General features: G+C 35.9%; 1 protein-coding gene across 1 annotated transcript in view; it reads left to right on the top strand.

The window, feature by feature from the left end:
• Window positions 1-21,810, top strand: part of LOC306643513 (E3 ubiquitin-protein ligase KCMF1) — a 117,043-nt gene that overhangs the window by 48,295 nt on the left and 46,938 nt on the right. The window lies entirely within an intron of this gene.

Below are 21,810 nucleotides of genomic sequence, written 5' to 3' on the forward strand. Positions count from 1 at the left end.
ATGGAAAATTTGCAGTCATTTTTCTTTGATTTAATTTCTATTAGGGTTAGGTACTTTACTTACCTAGATGCAGTAAGGTAAGAAGTGGAAAGAGCAGGAGGTTCCCTTATTATATTCTTAAAATCATTATAAGCCAATAGTTTCATTTTTAAAATCATTATAAGCCAATAGTTTCAATGTAGTAGTTTCATTATCCCAGTGAGTAGAACAACTTACCTAGTTTTCCACATATAAAATTAGAGAATTCAGTGGAGATTTAAATCCATCCTCGGTGGGATGAAACCATCCTCGGTGTCCATCAACTGAAGAATGGATAAAGAAAATGTGGTTCATATACACAGTGGGATTTATTCAGCCAAAAAGAAGAATGAAGTTATGTCATTTGTAGGAAAATGGATGGAACTTGACATCATTATGTTAAGTGAAATAAACCAAACTCAGAAAGTCAAGGGTCACATTTTCTCTCAGATGTGAAAGTTAGGAAAAGGAAAGAAAAGGTGTGGGAGGGGAATCTTGAGAGAAAATCGAAGAGATACCTGCAAAGTAGAGGAAAAGGGACTAAGAGGAAGGAGAAGAGGGAAGGAGAAATACTGGATAACAATATTGACCAAATTATATTGTTATATTGTGTGCATGTACAAATATATAACAACCTATTAATTATAGTACACTAATAAAAGAATCCTTTCAATGAGTGAAAAGCAAATTATTCATTTTTATAAATTAACAATCAATACCCAGTAACTTTGCCTGTTCTTTTTCCTGAAAACAAATATTCACAAATTTGTTTATATTTCAATATACCCAATATACACTTTGAAAATCAAATATCCACCATTTACAAATGGTTTTGTGGTCTGTAACCCATAAGTTGTGTTCTGTTATTCACCTTCTGAGTTTCTAAGCTTTTGGTACATAACTTAAACAGTCACCATTTTAGTGTTTCATATTGGTTTTATGAAAAACTTTTAAGGATTTCTTTCTCCTCATTAACCCTTAGTCTTGGCTTGAGTACCACCTACCTCTTTACCCACCCATGTCACACCTCACCATTTTAAGGTGAAAAGTGTCAAGCAGACAAGGATCTTTGGTATAAAGTTACTTGTTTTCTTCTTCTTTGAATCTGTGGGTCATATCCTAATGCTGGGGTTGGCATTCAGGAAGAGTACTCAAGTATGTTTCACTGGCTAGTGTCCATTCTGAAGAATTGGTGCTTATGCACAATTTGTACACATACAGAGCCTGTTATTGGTTCTAATACGCCAGCCTCGGCAACCTTAGCAAGACCCTATCTCAAAATAATAATATAAGAAAAAAGGGCGGGGAAATGTTGCCTTTTGGTAAAATAGCCCCGGTACTGGTTCAATTCTTAGTACCAAGCAGGAGAAAATAGTGTGAATCACATTCTGTGGTGGGCAATTATATTCACATAGCAACTTGCTATGTCTATTTGTTTCCCTCTTTTATAAAAAAATGAATAGCTACTATTTAAAAGATACAGCTGTGTTTTGATTATTATAAAGATCTTCACATATATCATCCAGTTCACTTTCATAATAACCTCCATTAGACAATCATTGTCTTTTTTTAAAAAACATTTTGAATGTTTATATTAGATTCCATTAGGATTTAAGACATTTTACAATAAAAGCACAAAATGACAGATAAATTGGAAAAAAAAAATTCCAAAGAAAAACTAAATGAAAAGTAGAAACTGAAGGATAAATATGAAATGAATATCGGTACGCTAAAGGGTTAATAGAATTAGAATTATATTAAATTTTTATGTAACATTTTCAACTTATAAATATAAATTTTTTAAAGAAAAAATATTGAAAACACAGGAAACTATAAAAAAATGAAAATATCCTGTGATATATCTAGGCAGAAGTAAATATTAAAATATTGATGTTTATTTCAGGCATCATGCTATATATTAATACAGTTTTTATGTGTAAATTTGGGCTAATGTATCACATATCGCTTTCCTTATTATCTTGTGTCTTTAAAAACTGAACTGGACTTGGTGGCGTATGCCTGTAATCCCAGCGGTTCGGGAGGCTGAACAAGGAGGATCATGAGTTCAAACCCAGTCTCAGCAACTCAGTGAGACTCTGTCTCTAATAAAAATATTTAAAAAGGGCTGGGAATGTGGCTCAGTGGTTGAGCACCTCTGGGTTTGACCCCTAGTACCAAAAAAAAAAAACCCCAAAAAAACAAAAACAAAACAAAACAAAAACCTCTTTGAGAAATAATTTTAAATGGCTGTATAATTCTTGTATGGGTTACTATAATGTACTCAAAACAATATAGTGGGGTTCATTGTGACATATTCATAACATGTGCATAAAATAGTCAGCTTCAATCCCCAATATCTTCTCTTTCCCTTACCCCCACCCAATCCCTTTCCTCAGTTCTACTCATCTCCCTTCTATTTTCCAGAGGATCCTTTTAAAATTTTTTTTCTGTCTAGCTTCCACATATGAGAGTGAACGTACAACCCATGACTTTTAAAATCAGGCTATTTTGCTTGACGTGATGTTCTCCAGTTCCATCCATTTTCCTGCAAATGACATAATTTTGTTCTTTTTGACTAAATAAAACTCCATTGTGTATATAAACCACATTTTCTTTAACCATTAATCTGTTGACAGAGAGCTAGGCTGATTTCATAACTTGGCTATTGTGAATTGTGTTGATGTAAACATGGTATACATGCATTACTCTAGTATGCTGACTTTTAATTCTTTTGAAAAAATACCAGGAGTTGTATAGCTGGTTGGTTCCATTCTTTAGGTTTTGAGGAAACGCCGTAACTAATTTCCTTAGTAGTTGTACTAATTTACAGTTCCACCAACAGTGAATAATGTACCTTCCCCCATATCCTCACCAGCACTTAGTGTTCCTTGTATTCTTGGTGATTGTCATTTTAACTGGAGTGAGATGAAATCTTAGTGTAATTTTGATTTGCATTTTCCTAAGTGCTAAAGATACTGAACATTTTTTCATGTATTTCTTGGCTATCTGTATTTCTTTTTTTAAATTAATTTTTTTAATTTGTTCTTTTTAGATATATATGACAGTAGAGTGTATTTCGAAATTTTATACATACAAAATATAACTTATTCTAATTAGAATCCTGTTCTTGTGGTTGTACTTGATGTGGAGTTTTACTGTATTTCTTCTTTTGAGAACTGTCTAATTAGTCCATTTGTCCACTTATTGATTGGTTTGGGATTTTGTGTGTGTGTGTGTGTGTGTGTGTGTGTGTGTTTTGAGTTCTTTATATGCTCTGGATATTAATCCTCTATCTGAATAGTAGCTAGTGAAGATTTTCTTCTGTTCTGTAGGCTGTCTCTTCATACTCGTTTCCTCTATCCTGCAGACGCTTTTTAATTTTTTGTCATCCCATTTATTAATTCTTAGTTATTATTTTCCGACTTTAGGGAGTCCTGTTGAGAAAGTTGATGCCTGTATCTATGTAACCCTATGTTTTCTTCTAGGAATTGCATAGTTTCTGATCTATTTCCTAGGTCTTTGATCCACTTCAAATTGATTTTTGTGCAGAGCAAGAGACAGGGATATAATTTTATTCTGCTACATATGGTTGTCCAGTTTTTACAGCATCATTTGTTTAAAAAGTTCTGTCTTTGCTCAAATATATGTTTTTGGTGCTTTTATCAAGAATCAGATGACTATATTTGGATTTTTCTCTGTGTCTTCTATTTTAGTCTATTGATCTACATGTCTGTTTTTACACCAGTATCATCCTGATTTTGTTACTATAGTCCTGTAGCATAATTTGAAATTTAGTATTGTGATGTATCCAGCATTGCTCTTATTGTTCAGAATTGCTTTGGCTATTCTGGGTCTTTTCTTCTTGCATGTGAATATTAGTACTTCTTTGTTTTTTAGTTCTGTGAAGAGTGTTATTAGTATTTTAACAATATTAATTCTGCCTATCCATTAACATGGAAGGTCTTTTTATCCTCTAGTATTTTTTCATTTCTGTCTTCAGTAGTGTGAAATTTTCATTCTAAAGGTCTTTCATCTCTTTGGTTAAATGTATTCCTAGGTTGTGTTTTTTATTTTTTTATTTTTTGCGCTGTTGCAAATGGAATTGTTTTTCATATTTCTTTTTTGGTGGGTATTGGTGTATAAAAAAAGCTATTGATTTTTGTATGTTGATTTTGTTTGTAGAATTTGCTTATCAGCTCTAGAAGTCTTCAGGTGAAGGTTTTTGGGTGTTACATGTGTTACAATTACACATAAATGTCAAGGTGTCCCCCTTACTCCACACTGTTTTTCCAGTTGTGGTGAATCAAACACTTTTATTTGCATTATGGAGCTCAAGAATGAATCACAACCTTGCATGGTGGCACCTGCAATCCCAGTGACTTGGGAGGCTGAAGAAGGAGGATTGCAGGTTATTGATGCCAGCCTGGATAATTTAGTAATACCCTTAAATCACATTGTTTGGATGGGCAATTATATTCACATGACAACTTGCTCTGTCTCCTTTTCTGTTTCTCTTAACATTTTTCTAAATGCCCAATTCATTGTCTTGATTTTGCTCCCTTGCTACCTTTGTTGGTCCTCTAGACCACCAATTGTACCTCCTTATAGGACAAATCTTTTACCAAGCATCCCTTTCGAACATTTAGGAGCAAGAAGATAAATCACTGAAAACATCACTAACATCACAGTAAATGTTTACTGGGCTGACAAAGCTAGTAAAGTTTACTGAAGGATAGTTTTTAAAACAATGTTATAGTCCTTATATGTATTTTTCTGCCTTTTTTTTTTTTTTTTCCAACTAGAAACTTTATGGCTCACTACAAGATGTCTGCCTCATTAAGATTAATTTAAGATTATTCAAGAGGCTTAATTCTGAGGGTACGGAGGAACAGGAAGGTCCTTCAGAAGCATATACCATGGAAAGCAATATCAATGTGTAGAATGTGTAGTAAAGTTGTTTACTAGTTAAAAAAAATTTAGGATGGTGTAGATTGGTTATTGATTATGGTGCTTACTAGTCTCAAGCAATCTATGTAAACATCAAATATGATCAACAATGATTTTGAAATTAAGCCCAAGTTTAAAAAAAAAAAAACTTTCATCATTATTAATACACACTTTTTAGTTGATTGGGACAAGTGGCTGGAATATGGGTTATGGGAAGAAGGCACAATATGTAATTTCCAAATCCATCAATCTGTTTGAAGTCAGCAGGAGAGGTCAAGCAATATTGCAAATATATAGATTCTGTTGAGGAAAGGTCAGGATGTAGAAGAGACATACAAACAAGGTGGAAAAGCTTTTCTTTCCTTTGGCATCTGTTTGAGAACATAAAGAATGGCATTAGGAGTGGTTGCTCTGAGGGATGTGGTTCAGTAGTAGAATGTTTGCCTAGTAGGCATGAGGCCCTGGGTTTAATCCCCAGCACCTCCAAAAAATAAAAATAAAAAAATAAAAATTTTAGAAAGGGTGGCTCCTCTGAAAATCTTCTTAGCTCTTTCATTTGACGTAACTGGCACTACAACTAATCAGAAAACCTTTGGGACTGGCACATTGGCACATTCCTATAATCCCAGCAACCCAGGAGACTGAGGCCAGGAGGATGAGCGTTTGAGACCAGTTTCAGCAATTTAGCAAGCCCTGTCTTAAAATAAAAAATAAACAGGTCTGGGAATGTAACTCAGTAGTAAAGTACACCTGGATTTAAACCACAGTAAACTGCCCCCCTCTTGGTTTTTGTTTTGTTTTGTTTTGTTTTGGAAAGAAATGTGTTATATCTTTAATTAATAAGTAATCCTTTCAGTTCTTTGTTTGGTAGATCTCAATATTTATGTGAAATGCAGAAATGAAAGATCAGTGGAGTAGAGGAAAGGGATTGAGGGGGAGGGAAGAGGGATTGATAGGATAAGGGAAGAACAGTGGAATGAATCTTACCTAACTTTCCTATGTACATATATGAATATACCACAGTGAATCTCACCATGTGGATGTCTACAAGACACTAATTAAAAATGGGTAAATAATCATGATTAAGAGGTAAGATTAACTTTAGGTTCACTTGTAAATAATTGTAGCACATTCTGTCTATAAACACAATGGTTTTGTTTTAATTCACTGCTAGGAATTTTTTACTTTTTATTTTTTCAGTTATTGACTCTTTGCTTTCATTACCCTCCAGAAAAGGGATTAGACCAGTCCACAGTCTTTCAGGGTTACTTGGTACATTTTAATGATACTTTTCCTTCCCTCCCATTTCCTTCCTAGAGATTGAACCCAGGACCTTTAAGTACTTTACCACTGGGCTTCAGCCCCAGTCCTCGTTTGCTCCATTTTTAATAAAAACCTTTATGTGTTTGCAACAAATTGAGTTTAATTTTGAAATAGCTTAGTGGTATTGTGTTCCAATTATACCAATGTGGTAAGAAAAATTAAGGGGAGGGGTATCACTGAGTGTGTCTCAGTGATACAGTGCTTGGCTAGCGTATGATAAGCTATGGTTTTGATCACCAACCCTGCAAAAAAAAAAAAAAAAAAAAAAAAAAGACTTAACTACAACTGCCATTGTCGATTTTACTTTGAATAATTAATTCTTAAAGAGAAAAGGAAATTTTTATTGGAATTGTTTGTGATACAGGGTAAAAAGGACTTTTTTTTTTTTTTTTTTTTTTTTGGTAGTGGTGCTGGGTATTGAATTCAGGGCCTTATGCATGCTAGGCAAGCATTCTACCAACTTAGCTATATCCTCAGCCCCAGGACTTTTTAATTCTGACCGTCGAGATAGAACTTTTATATGTAGGTATATAGCACTAACCTTCCAATATATATATGCTTCCTTATTAGGAGCAATAATAATAATATATATATTATTAATTTTTTGTACAAATTTTCTATCATACTTTCTTAAAATATGGTTTATACATTATATATTAAATATTTATATTAATATTTATGAATGCTACCTATTTTTCTATTATAATCGGATAATCAGAAAAGATAAGCATTTAAAAGCCAGATATAGAAAAAAATAGACTTTGATTGTTAACTGCTTACAGCCTTTATCAAAGTTCATAATTGGATATTTCCTGCTTTTCTGTAAACTAACAGTATTTTATTTAATAGTAGTGTTAAAAATTGTTTTGTGGAAGTATTTTATTTAATAATGTACCATATTAACACTACTCAACTGCGTTTAGCTGGAGACATTGTGGGTCTGAATATAATACTTTTTACCATTTGTACCTTTCATTTCATTGTGTGTGTGTGTGTGTGTGTGTGTGTGTGTGTGTGTTTTGTTGGGGGAGTGCTGGGGATAGAATCCAGAATCTTATGAATGCCAGGCAAACACTCTATCAAATAATTATTTCTGTATTTAGAATTTGTTTGAATCGCATGTTCAAAGACAATACTTATTGAGCACATTTACTTGTTTAAAATCAGATAGTAATTCTTTAATTTTAAGGGTGACACAGCCTAAGATTTTGAGTTGCTCTTAGGGAAGGAATTAGAGTTTATGGGGATTCCAGATTTGTTTTAGGGTAGCCCTGTATCTATGTGTCATAGTATTTTAAAAGCTATTTCTATAAGAAATCAGTTCCTTAAGATGATATGAAAACCAAGAGGGAAAACATCTAAATTATTATGAGAATGATATGATAGTAGCTTTTCCAGGAATCTGTGCCTAGTTCTAGAGAATTGCTTCTGGGGAAGGGATTTTATTGCTCTGTATATTCTTTTGTGTTGAAATATATCCCACAGGGGAAGGTGAACAAGGCAGTTATCAGAGTAGGATGTGTGTCTGATATGAAGGGAGGTGCTGAGTAACAGCAGATGTTAGAGACCTTCATTTTCAATTTTCTTTAGTCCTTGGTCTGGTTTATTCTTTGTCCTATGAAATTCTGGTTTTTGTCTAGTTCAGTGTCCAACTAATTTCAAGTCAGTGCATAGAAATGTGTTTCAGGGCTTTTAGAAAGCCCCCTATTAGAGGTGGTATAAACTGAAGGTGAGAGGCTCTGTGGTACCTGTTAACAAATTGTAATATGGAACTCATTAATTTTTTTTTTTTTTTTTGGTGGGTCGGGGGTAGTACCAGGGATTGAATTCAGGGGCACATGGCCACTGAGCCACATCCCCAGCCCTGTTTTGTATTTTATTTAGATAGAGGGTCTCACTGAGTTGCTTAGCACTTCACTTTTGCTGAGATTGGCTTCGAACTCTCAGTCCTCTTGTGTCAGCCTCCTGAGATGTTAAGATTATAGGTGTGGGCCATCGTGCCCGATTTTATTAGTGTTTTTAAAAGTCCCCAGCCTTGTCTCTTTCCCTCCTATGACCCCTTCTTTTCCTGCCCTGTCTCTCAGGTTTAAAAAAATACTGGTTAGAGAATTATTTGAAGATTCCAATCTCAATATTTATGGCAGAGGTCATTTTTTCTAGGCTGTTCTACCAAATTCAGTTGTGCCTGACAAATTGGTTATGACCTTGAGAAGAGAAAAATGCAAAACTTTGTTATCACCAGACTCATTTAAAATTATTAGAAACAACACAAACACATAATCCCAGCAAATTGGGAGGCTGAGGCAGGATGATCACAAGTTTGATTACAATTTGGGCAATTTAGTGAAATCCTGGTCACAAAATAAAAAGGACTGGGGTTGTAACTCAGTACGTTACTGGATCCAAACTCCATTACTGGGGCAGTGAGTAAATAACACATACTCTAATTTGGATTGATTACATTTCTCATTCTTCACTAAAATTGTTAGTAGTTAGTGTTTGGTCACTTTCTCCCATGCAGCTTTCATTCCCCTGGACCCCATTATTTATTTTGAGACAGGGTCTCACTGAGTTTCAGGGGAAGACCTCAAACTTGGCTCAGACTCCCAAGTTGCTGGAATTATGTGAGTTTTTATTATTTCTAATACACTTAAATTAGCTGGGCATAACAAAGCTTCCTCAGCGTCCTGAGTTGTGCTACTGTGCCCAGTGTTTTCAGCTTCTTACTGATATCTTTAAGCAGTTTCTATTTCCTTTTCTTTCTGAAAGTCTATAAGTAAAATATGTAACTACTCCAATGAAGATACAAAGAGTAGGGCTTAAGATAGGAGTTTTCTTCCAACTAAGATAGATGCTTGCCACTAGAGTGAATTATGGACAACATTAAAGAAATGGGACAGTTCTGATTCTTTGGAGTTATTTTTCAACATGACCAAATTATGCCGTTTGTTTCCAGTTTTGTGAATTCCCAAGACATCAGCATATACCTAAAGTTTAATTTCTGTACAGGAAATATGTTGAAAGACCTCTACCAGTGAAAACTACAGAACATTGAAGAAGACCTCAGAAGATGAAGCTCTCCCATGTTCTTGGACAGGCAGAATTAATATTGTCAAAATGGCTATACTACCAAAAGCACTATACAGATTCAATGCAATCCCTATTAAAATTCTAATGATGGTCTTCATACAAATAGAAAAAGCAGTCATGAAATTCATTTGGAAAAATAAGAGGTCCAGAATGGCCAAAGCAATTCTCAGTAAGAAGAGTGAAGCATGAGGCATCACAGTACCAGGTCTTAAATTATACTATAAAGCTATCCGAACAAAAATGGCATGGTATTGGGCACCAAAACAGACTTGATGATCAATGGAACAGAATAGAAGGCACAGAGAAAAACCTACATAAATACAGTTATCTCATACTGGACAAAGGCACCAAAAACATACATTGGAGCAAAGATCGTCTCTTCAACAAATGGTGCTGGGGAAACTGGAAATTCACATGTAATAGAATGAAATTTAATCCCTCTCACCCTGCACAAAAATCAACTCAAAGTGCTTCAAGGACCTAGGCATTAGACCAGAGACCCTGTGGCTACTAGAAGAACAAGTGGGCCCAAATCTCCACCATGTCGACTTTGGAACCAAATTCCTCAACAAGACTCCTGAAGAGCAAGAAGTACAATCAAGAATCAATAAGTGGCATGGTATCAAACAAAAAACTTCTTCACAGCAAAGGAAACTATCAAAAATGTAAAAAGAGAGCCTACACAATGGAGAAAATCTTTGCCACCTGCACCTCAGATAGAGCATTGATCTCCAGGATATATAAAGAATTCAAAAAAGTTAACACCAAAACAAACAAACACAAACAACCCCCACAAATAACCCAATCAATAAATGGGTAAAGAAATTGACCATACACTTCACAGACAATGAAATCTGACTGGTCAACAATATATGAAAAAATGTTCAACATCACTAGCAATAAGAGAAAGGCAAATTAAAACTACATCAAATTTCCATCTCACTCCAGCCAGAATGGCAACTATCAAGAATACAAGCAACAATAAATGTTGACGAGGATGTGGGGGAAAATGTACATGCATACATTGCTGGTGGAACTGCAAATTGGTGCAACCACTCTGGAAAGCAGTGTGGTGATTCATCAGAAAACTTGGAATGGAACCACCATTTGACTCAGTTATCCCACTCCTCAGCATATACACAAAAGACTTAAAATCAGCATACTGTAGTGATTCAGCCACAACAGTGTTTATAACAGCTCAGTTCACAATAGCTAAAGCTATGGAACCAACCTAGGTGCCCTTCAATAGATAAATGTATAAAGAAAATGTGGTACATATAAACAATGGAATATTGCTCAGCCATAAAAAAGAATGACTTTATGACTTGATGGTAAATGAATGCACCTGGAGACTATCGTGCTTACTTGAAATAAACTAATCCTAATACCAAAGACTTAATGTTCTCTCTGCTATGTGAATGCTCAACCCAGTAAGGGAGGAGGGAAGAATAGAAGTTCAGTGGAGTAGACAAAAGGGAATGAAGGGAAGTGGGGGGAGTGTGAATAGGAAAGACAATGAACTGAATCGGACATAACTTTCCTAGGTTCATATATGAATACACCACTAGTGAAACTCCACATCATGTACAACCACAAGAATGGATCCTAATGAGAATGTTCCATGTATGTATGATATGTCAATTTACGTTATACTGTCATGTATATCTAAGAAGAACAAATAAAAATAAATCATTAAAACAAATCTTAAACTTCTTAGGACTTTCTGAATCACATGTAAAGATTTAAACTTTATGTGTAAACAGCCCTCCCCCCAACATTCTGAATGCTATTTTACTTAGAAGTAAAATGGGGAGAATTGAATTAAGGGGAAAAAATTATTTAATATGAAGTAATTCATACTTAAGCAGAAGTAAGTTTTTGTATTTAACTGCCACAGCAGAAAGTTATAATCTGCCTAAGAAACCAAGTGCTCCCTCAATTCTTAAAAGGAACTATATTTGTATTGGCAAAATGAATGGCCAAGGTACAAAAAGCTACAAATTAGATTGTTCTAGAAGGCCCAAAAGTTATTGAAATGTATAGCATAGATTTTTCCATATGTGTTCTCAAAAGCAAAACATTACCAGCCTAGTATTTGTGAAATCCATGGATTTTTATGAGATAAATTAAATTTTTAATTAGGCAGGAGATCCAGAAACATCAAGTTATCACTGACCTTGGAACTGGTTCACTCAGTATAATGTTACCTCTTCTTTTCTTGTTTTCCTTCCTATTTATAAGCATTACAGTATTAGTACACAGTTTTGTGTCTTGTTTTCAATTCTGATGGCTCTTTTTGGTTTATTACTCTTCCTTGAAAGAAACTCTTAAAACTCTTAAGTTGAGAATGATCAGAAAATCTGCCTTTTAGGATGAGCTACAGATGTTTCTAGAGCTGAATTTTAAAAGGAGACTACTCAAGAGAGACATGTATTGTATTCCAGTTTGAAGAAATATTGAAAAATATGCACTAATTTTAAAAAGAGATGAAATCATATATGTGAGCTTTCATGGTGGCAGGAAATATGCTTATTTCTTGCTAGTTGCACCTGTCCCCCACAGTGCTGCATACCAAACTCAGGGACCCAGCCTGCCAGGCAAGGGTTTTACCACTGAGCCATACCTCCAGCCTTCTTGTTGGTCATCTCCCCCTCCATCCCACCCCACAAGCCAAGATAACAACAACAAAAATATTTCCTATATCTCCTTGATGGTGTGAAGGGCTGTGTATTTGTTTGCTAGGGCTGCTGATAAAAAAGGGTCACACAACTGGGTGGCTTAAAGCAACGGAAACATATTCTGTCATCATTCTTGGAGGCCAGAAGTCCAAGATGAATGTGTCAAAAGGGCTGGTTCCTTTTTAGGCTGTTGGGGAGAGTTGGCTCCATGACTGCTCTCAGCACTGATGCTGACCAGCAATCCTTGCCACTCTTTGGCTTATAGATGCGTTTCTGTATCCATCTTCTCACGGCTACCCCTGTGTCTCTGTCTTCACATGGCTGTCTTCTGGAAGATACTGTCGCTGGATAAGCATCGTTAACTTTCCCGAACTTCAGTTTCTTCATCTCTAAAGTGGGGATAATGGTACCAAACCCACAGGTAAATTGGGACATAGAACCACAGGTGGGGATGCACATTATCACTTCAGCATGGCAGTGGTGCCCTTGGCTTTTTTCATTGCCCCAGAAACAAATTATTGACTAAAAGGCTTGCTGTTTGTGGGACTGATTTCATATCCTTTTGACAGATGCACATATTTCAAATAGTCACATTTTTTTCTTTCATTATTGGAGATGAAGTGGGGGAGAGAATGTCTCTGTCCTCAAGAGCTTAGGGGCCTGAAGATTTCCTTCATCCATATAACAGATAATGATTGAGGATCCATGTCTTCCTTTCAGCTCCTGACTTAGCAACAGTCTTTGGCATTCTTTGACTTGTAGATGTATCACTCCATCATCACATGGTGTTCTCATTTCTTGATAGGTTTTTTTGTTTGTTGTTTGTTTGTTTAACTAGGAGCCATATCCCTAGTCCTTTTTATAATTTATTTTGAGACAGGGTCTTGCTGATTTACTTAGGGTCTTGCTAAATTGCTGAGGCTGGCTTTGAACTTGTGATCCTCCTGCCTTAGCCTCCTGAGCCACTGGGATTATAGGTGTGTGTCACTGCGCCCATGTTGTCTTGACAGTTTTTAAACCTAGAGTATAAAGTTAGCACTTATGTGACACTCAGTAATACTGCATTTTTAATCCATGGTAACAAATATAGCCAATCAGAACTTTAGCTTTACAAACTCACCTGGATTTCATAGCACAGGTTCCTGGAAATGGGGATTCATTACAGAGTACATGAGAGATTGCATTTATTACAATTCTAGAATGGGCCCTGTCTTATTCCACATTCATGATTTGGCTTAGTTGTTTTGTTTAGATTATATAGGTGACAAAAGAAGACCCTAACTTAAAAAGGGACCATTTTGGGTCTGGAGGTTGTTATTCATGTGACTCTGGCTCTATTCCTAGCACCACAAGGGGGAAAAAAAGCTATTTTTGGTAAATGTCCTTTGGACACCTGTGTTTTAGGTGCACAGTAAAGCACATAAGTAGGCAGGAGTTTGAAAGATGTTTCAGGATACCCTGTCTAATCTAATATTAGGAAGTTAGTATGAACTAGTAAAGTAATTGACTTAAAATTGTGTTTTATCTTTCTTGTGCTGATGGTTTAGGGGAAAAAGCAAATTCACAGAGGCAGAGCTTTTTTGGAGAGAATAGAGCTAATGGCAATGGGTAAATTCTTCCTTGTATCCTGATATTTCTTCAAAAGTTAGGATAACGTTATCCTAACTATTTAACTCCTCTAATAAGGGCAATACTTTTCTAAAATTTTCAACTTTAATTAATGTCATAATTTGACTCGGCCAAATTACAGGGAAAGGACTGAGGACTGTGAAAGGGGAAAAACGTAAAAAGGCTATTTTTGATAGCCTGGATAGAAAGCAAAGAAACACAGGAGTGGGGGAGCCTGAGCAAAAAGTAACTGAATTGTTGGCTAAAACAAGGAAAAGCATGGGGGAAACAACACTGCTTCGAATAAAAGAAGAAATACTATACTAGATAATTCTTGGCAAATCGTTAAGAGGTTGGAAAGGGAAAAACATTAGGTGTAAAGTGTTGCTTTCCAAAATCATGGGATTCTTGGAGTAAGGGTACAATAAGTGTCAACATGATAACCAATTTCAAAGCTGACTTCTGTACACACAGATCTCATGGTGTGTGTGGTTAAAGACCAAACTAACTTATTTGACTAAATTAGAGAGTAATGCAGGAAGTAGTTAGAGTGCTTTGTGACCTAAGCTAGTTTTTGAAAAATGGATGTAATTTCAAAAAGTTAAAAGAATGGGAAGAAAACAGAATTATTCAGAGGAAAGACACAGAAATCAAGATGCAGTGTTGAGAAACAATAGTGAGTGGGGAGGGATGGTGAGGCATTTATTGGTTTGTGAAATACTAAGATATAAAATTGGATCAATCAAGTGAGATCAGATAAAAGAAAACCTTTAAGTCAGAAAATTTGTCCTCTTGATGTGTTGGACAGTAAATAGACATTTCACTGCCTTTGAGGAATGACATTACTTTCTCCACCACCATGCTACCAAGGCTGTCCTTTGGGAAGGAAATAAGGTAAAGTCTGCATGATTGTGTAGTTTTTTTCAAACAGACTAAACCTAGTCATAATGATCATGTACATGAGCACAGACCATAGAAAAAATTAGAAAGTACAAAGAAGTTGTCCTGACCCTTATAGGATCATGGTTACCAAGTAACAGTTGCATCAAACATCTTATGTCACCAAAAAGTAGAAAAAAAAAAAAATGATGCAGAGAAATCACAGTATTTGAGCAGATAGTCTCAAAAGGAAAGTTTTATTATGGATCTAAAATTAACCAGATATGAGATTGAAATCAGATTCGTTATCCAGAAACCTAGTTCAACAAATGCCAAATGCCAAGGCATTTATTTCATGAAAGGAGGGTGTTTGCTGTTAACAAGAAGCATGGTAACCTAGAATCTCAGTTCAGAGGCATTTGAATAGTCTGAGGATGATATTTCTGAGTAGATCTACCTTGTATGATGAAGACCCCATCTAGCTCTCAGTACTCAGTATATTTTCTATTTCTTTACATGTTGCATTCTAGCTTTAGTGAAATCCAAGTTTTATGATGGACCACATAGGCGATTTTTAAAATGAGTTTTTCTGTAGCAGTGAATATCATGGGCAAGAAACTTCATGTGAAGAGTCTCTGCACACACACACACACACACACACACACACACACACACACACACAAAAAAAAAAAAAAACCCAAAAATACAAAAACAAACACCCCAGGAAAGAAATTACTACATCACATAGCAGAACTTCTCCTTTACTGTTTGTTAAAGTTGTGCACAGTATGCATATTGAGAACACTGTCTGATGTGGTTATATTTCTTCAAGAGGGACTGAACCTGGTGTGTTGTTCGCATTCCTGTAATACCAGCTACTCCAGAGGCTGAAGTAGGAGGATCGCAAGTTTGAGACCAGCCTGGGCAACTTAGAGAAAAACTGTCTTAAAAAATTAAAAAATAAGAAGGTCTGGGGTATAGCTCAGTGGCAAAGTTTAGTCCTCAGCATCACTAAATAAATAAACAATAAATTAAAAAATAAAGACTCTGGAGGAAATCTGAATTCGGTATGGGGAAGAATACATGGAGCTCTTGTTTAAAAACAAAAGAACACTGCTGACTTATATGGTTTTCTAATGGACAAATAGCCTGTGCCATAAAGTTTTCTTACATTGGGCTGTGACACGGGTTTATATGTGGAATAGTGACTTTAAGAGATATGTTCTAGGCATTAGAAAAAACCTGTGTTAAAATGTGCATTGAAAAGTTGCTGGCAGTTGTGCAGAGACCACCTGGAAAAATAGAAACTCCATTACACTCCATTCACTCCATTCCACTCAAAAAACTCACCTTGTTTGGTAAAGGTTCCCAGAAGAGCTGCTGATAAAAAGCAGGACTGATGTTGACTCTCAGTGGCAAGATAAAGAAGAGGAAGACTTGAGCAATAACAGAGACAAGATCAAGAATAGCAGGGCCTTTTCTGAATAAGTGGGGTTTCTTTTTTCTTTTTTCTTTTTTTGCTTCTGTAAATAACAGCATTTGGTGTTTCACATAACAGGGAAATATAAGTTTTCTGTACCATTGTATATTTAAATGGTATTTGCTAGACTTATTAAGTTATAAGAATAAGAATCATCCGGGACCTTTGTTTAAAAATACAGATTCTCACCCCCCTCCTAGAACATGTTTTCAAGGCCTAGGAAAACATATTTTTAACAATTGCTCCAGGTAATTTATATTCTTAGCCAAATGTAGGAAAGACTGATTTGATTTAAAACAATTCAGTATTTGGCAAGTTGTCATAATTTTAAGCACATGTGTTATATGAAAATTTCCTGCATGAGTAATAGATACTACTTACTGTAGCATGTGGCAGAAGAATATAAATATGAATGTTGGCAGGCTGTCACATTTTAGAGATGATAGCCCACAACCTTTGTGTAGATTTTTCCTGTCCTATAAAGGCATTAGATACCATGATATGGAAATAAAGACCCTCTCAGAATTAAGCAGTATGTGAGAGGTAGAGTGGATCTCTGTTCCCTTCTGTCAGCCCAACCTGTACTTCTTTTGTGTTTCCTGTGCCACACTTGGCTCTCATTTTTCTTCTTTCTCTTGTTTCCTCTGTAATGGAACTATAGAAACACAACCTTGAACTTAGGACCTGCTCAGAGTTTTTATTTTTTAAATATGATTTCACCTGTTAAGCATAAAATATAAAACTTTAAAATGGCTCTGCCTTTGGTCCTATTAGCACTGGAGTTTAATTTTCTTTTCCAGGTTCTCAGCTGAATTAACTTCATGTGCCCCCAACATGGCAACATCTTCCACTTGGATCTAAATCTGTTCTCTTCATTTTGTGTGCCAGCTGTGAAACTAGGTGATCTTCACATCTTAGTAATTCCCTATCCTCAGTAATTCTTTATCTCTAGTCATTATGAAAGTGAGTTGGTGGATTGCTTGTGTGTTATTTCTCTCTGAACACTTTCATCCTACTATTTAAAAGATTCTGGGTGTAGAACTGAAAAGGGGTCTGGGAACAAGGTCCTGGGCTCAAAGCAAAGAAAAAAGTGCTCAGAACTATAGTTATTGGACTATTAGTGAATAGTGAGAATCTTGAATTTTCTTTTCTTTTTTTTTTTTTTTTTTTTTGGTTGATTGGTGCTATAACCCAGGGCCTCGCAGGCATGCCGAGCAGACATTCTACCACTGAACCACATCCCTAGCCCTTGATTTTGTTTTACATCCACTTCTCAGAGGTGCTTTTCTAGTTTGTAGATGATCTAATCGGGGTACTTTTGGCATTTGTTCTTCCTGTTCTGTCTTCCTTCTAGGAATATATATGTGCTGAGTTGAGTGTGGTAGCACACACCTGAGTATAGTAGTAGCAGCTACTTGGGAGACTGAGGCAGGAGGAGGATTGCAAGTTTTCGAGGCCAGCTTGGGCAACATAGCAAGACCATTCTCAAAAATAAATACATACATACATGCATAAATTTTTTTAGCATTTTCCTTCAAAGTACTGAAACTTCTGACGCTATCTTTGTGCTGTTGGAGTTGTGTATAGATTTTATCCAAAGACCAATCTAAAGGGACATCTCTTAGGAAAAGACAAATGGCCTAGAATCCCAGCTACTTGGGAGACTAAGGCAGGAGGATCACAAGTTTGGGTGTTACTCAGTGATGGAATGCCCCTGGGCTCAATCCCCAGTACTACCACTACCACCACCACCACTACCCAAAAAAAATATACTGGTTTATTTTTTATCTTCAAATAACTAGAACTTATTTAGTTCAAACCTTCAGTCTTATTTTTCTTTTTGTTTTTGGCAAGTCTGGCCAGTTAAAAATGTAAGATAAATCACACTGTCCTGAGTCTCAAAAAATTTACAATCTAGCCAGGTAAGACATAAGCACATGAAGAGTAAAATAAGTGTATCAGACACTAACAACCATTATCAGAGCACAGGAATGATACCTGAATTTCTAGTAAGCGAGAATTGATAGTTTGTAAACATAAGAGCAGATAGAATTACTCTTCTCTCCAAGGAAAAAAATATGACCTCAGCATCTTTCTGGCATCTTGTAAGAAAGGCACATGTATATCTGACTTTTACTTTTTTCTCATTTTCCCCTTAGGCACATTCCATTGTGCCCTAATTCTTTTTTACACTGTCATGCTTAGTCATTATTTCTAGTGAATGTCTTTTAGATTTTATTGAGACTATTTTCCAGAGTCCCAAGTTATGTAATCAGAACAGCTGATCTTTCTTTCGGGCATGAGTCTGGTTTGATTTGATAATCAGAGTTATACTCAAGAGACTTCTGCTTTTTTTGCCATTGGAAGATGGGAAGTTGTGTTTGGTTAGGCTCTAGGAGTCAGAGTAGTTTGTTTTCCACTTCACACCCCAGCATTATCCTTCTCTATCTCACATTTCCCATTTCCTTCTTCCTCTCTATTGTGAGCAGACAATAAAGTCTACTGGTGGCCTCAATTTCACATGTGGAAACATGTATTGGTGAGATGAATTTACTGTCGCATCCTGAAGCCATCTTAACTATGGAGAGGCACAAGCCTCAACTTTAACTGCATTTCTTGGGGACTGCCTTTGGTCATGCCCCATTGCTTTAGGACTTCCTTCTTGGCCCTGTTGGTTAAGATTAAAGTTTTTCCCACCTCAAGGTTTGACCACTCCTCTAATACCACTATTTGCCTATTTGACTTTCTGGAACAATAAGGGCCTTTCTTCTTAAAGTTCCTAATCTTTCTGTCCTTCCCTTCCCATGCACACTTTTTCTCCAGTTCTGTTGAAAACTGTTGTTTCAGAAATTGGCTTCCCAAACTATCAGGCCTCCTGTGAATTCTGCCTCTGTATACTCTATTTTATTCTTGCTTTTTCCTTTTATCTCTTAAAAGAGCCACGGGAAGTTGATCTTCTATTCCTTGAATTTGACCTTGTTACCACACTGCCTATCCCTCCAGAAATAAGGTTCTAGAATGGGCCCCCATCCAGTTTTCCCCTGTGAAGTTGCATTTATGAATTTACAGAGCATATTTGTGTATTGTCAGTAACCATATCTATCTTATTGTATCACCTTGGATGGATGTAAGTTTGCACAGTTACATTTTTATCAGACCTCTTCCTTTTCATTTGGGGAGCAGTCCTTAAGACTAGCTAACTTTGCAGAAGTATGTTATTAGTTTATGTCTGTCTTTAACATTCAAGACTAGACTTAGATATAACTGTGCATCTAAAAAGCATATTTTTATATATTTTTAATGGATGAAAAAGTATTTTGAAAGACCATGCAAATATGAATTGGCCAGGCCATTAGAAGGTCTTTCCAGAGATCAAGTTTAACTGTCTGTCTAGAACTGTTGTGTGTGATCTGAGAGAAGGTGTTTTAGTTGTGGATGATAGCATTGATGTACAACAGTTTTTGCTTAGGTTTCTACTAAACTTCACTAGTTAAAGATCTGTGTTTTTGCCTGGTTGAAACATATTAATAGTAAAATTTATAACAAAATGCTGGTCCAGAAAGATGTCTGGTCAGTATCTATATATTAAACCTGCTCTCTCTATTTTCATTTCAGATTTGTCCAATATGTGCAGCGTTACCTGGAGGCGATCCTAATCATGTCACGGATGACTTTGGCAGCTCATCTTACACTTGAACACAGAGCCCCTAGAGATTTAATATCCTTTTAAGAGGCAACAAATAACATTTGTCATTTTGATTATTTTAAGGACAATATCCCCAAAAGAGAAAAACTAATCTACAATTATTTTGATTTCTTTCACCTTTTCCTAAAAGTGACACAATGTTGAAAGGGCAATTTCTTCTGTTTTTATATACCTACAATAGTTTGTATGAACCATATTTGTTAAGTGAAAGTTGACTTGCTCATCATCTTTAGTTCATTACAATCAGATTTTTTAAAGGCAATTTGATTTTATAGGTCTTCTGGGAAGGTGATTTCATAAAAAAGAGGAAAGTGTGAATCCAAATTAAAATTTGATTAGGTAAATATAAAGGAGCTTTATTTACTTTTCCTCTCTGTTCCTCTGTACCCTTACCCTTTTGTGGATGAGGTATAATGGTGGGGCTTCTCTCCCTTTTGGGGTCCCTCTCTCCAAAGAGAGCCATTTCTTCTCTTAGAAGTATAGAATAAAGTCAAGTCTAGTTTTTTCCTACTTTCATTTCTGCATACTCTTTCCTTTCTCAATAGTTCTTTACTGCATTCTCTGAGATTACTGGTTTACCAGATTAATTTTGTAGACTGAATGCTTTATAACCAGAAGGTCAGGAATTGTTTTTCTACAACTGTGTTACCTTGTAGAATCTTGTCTCATAAAGAGAATTCAATGTTTATTGCAGTTTGAAGCAATTCAAGAACTAATCAGAACTTTTTTCTCTTGCCAGACTTTCTTTTGATTCTTTTGCTTATCCTATGGCAGTCAAAATGTCAACCTTAGACCTTTTGGGAAAGAAAATGGTGATTTTTCTCATTCTACAGCTCCCTTGCTCACAGTTCCCAATTTTCTAATTGGGATTATGGCTTTTTAGATTTAGGTGGGGAAGATAATAATGGAAAGATGAAGAAATGGAACCAGCCTGCAAAACTAGAAACCCAAGCTGGTCTGGGAACTGGTGAAATGGTGAAATGAAAAAAATCCAAATGGGCTGAGAATACTTAAGCCTTTGAGTCACTATGCATTGTGTATAAAAAAAAAATCCATTACAACACCCAGAAGGGTTGTGCTTGATCCACACTTTACTTCATCTTCATGGAGAGATGAAACAAATTATTTAAAATCAAGTAGACATCCTGAAATTTTCAGCATATTCTGGAGCTTCCTGTAATTTTGGTGTTCATTCAATGGAATATTCCTCATCATCTGTCTATTCTTTACACTATTTAATAAATGTCTCTCTTACCAAGAAAAGATGAAATTATACAAAACGTAAGAAGAGATATGTTTTTTGATTTCTTATCATCAAGCTGTATAAAACAAAATGTTGCCATGCAGCTATACTGAAAACATGTTCATTTTTCAGGTATTTCCAGTGTTGTTTTGTAGTAAGTTCATGTTCAACATCAAGGGGTATCTTCTCTGTGTGTCTCTTAAAGTGCACTCCACACCCAGCTACTTTTTTCAGGTGAGGGTCTGGGCGTAATGCTCACTAGTGAGTTCATCCCCAGCCCTTTCAATTTTTTATTTGTGTACAGTTACTCCGTTGCCCTGGCTGACCTAGGAACTTGTTAATCCTTCTTCCACCTCCTCTGGGGTTCCAGGTATGCAACACTGTGCCTGGCCCGCTCTTAAAAATAAAATACACTGATCATAACATCACTTTCACTGGAACCCAAACCATCCTTATGAATGCCAACAAGAAACTACATGACAATGGTACCTGATGGCTTTGGGGAACCATTCACCTATCCTTAAATTGACTTCAGAACCATCAGCTGAAAAACTGGGAATCTAGTAACACAATCTGCATGATAAAGCTTTTCTGTTTGTTTCTTTGAAAGAAAAGTTTCTTCTATAATATCTGGCTTCCCACCCACAACATGCACACACAGTAGCCCATGTGAAAACACAAGGTTGTCTTCTTCAGTTTTGACAGCTATTTGCTTCTCAAGACTTCATTTTGAGTCACACTCAGCTGTGTGAGATGAATTACACTGTTGGAAATCTGATTTCTTGATAATAGATGCTTATCTCTCTCTGGTCCACTAACAAAAGAAACTCAAGAAAAA

This window comes from Sciurus vulgaris (genome assembly GCF_902686455.1).
Source record: "Sciurus vulgaris genome assembly, chromosome: 14".
Taxonomy (NCBI): domain Eukaryota; kingdom Metazoa; phylum Chordata; class Mammalia; order Rodentia; family Sciuridae; genus Sciurus; species Sciurus vulgaris.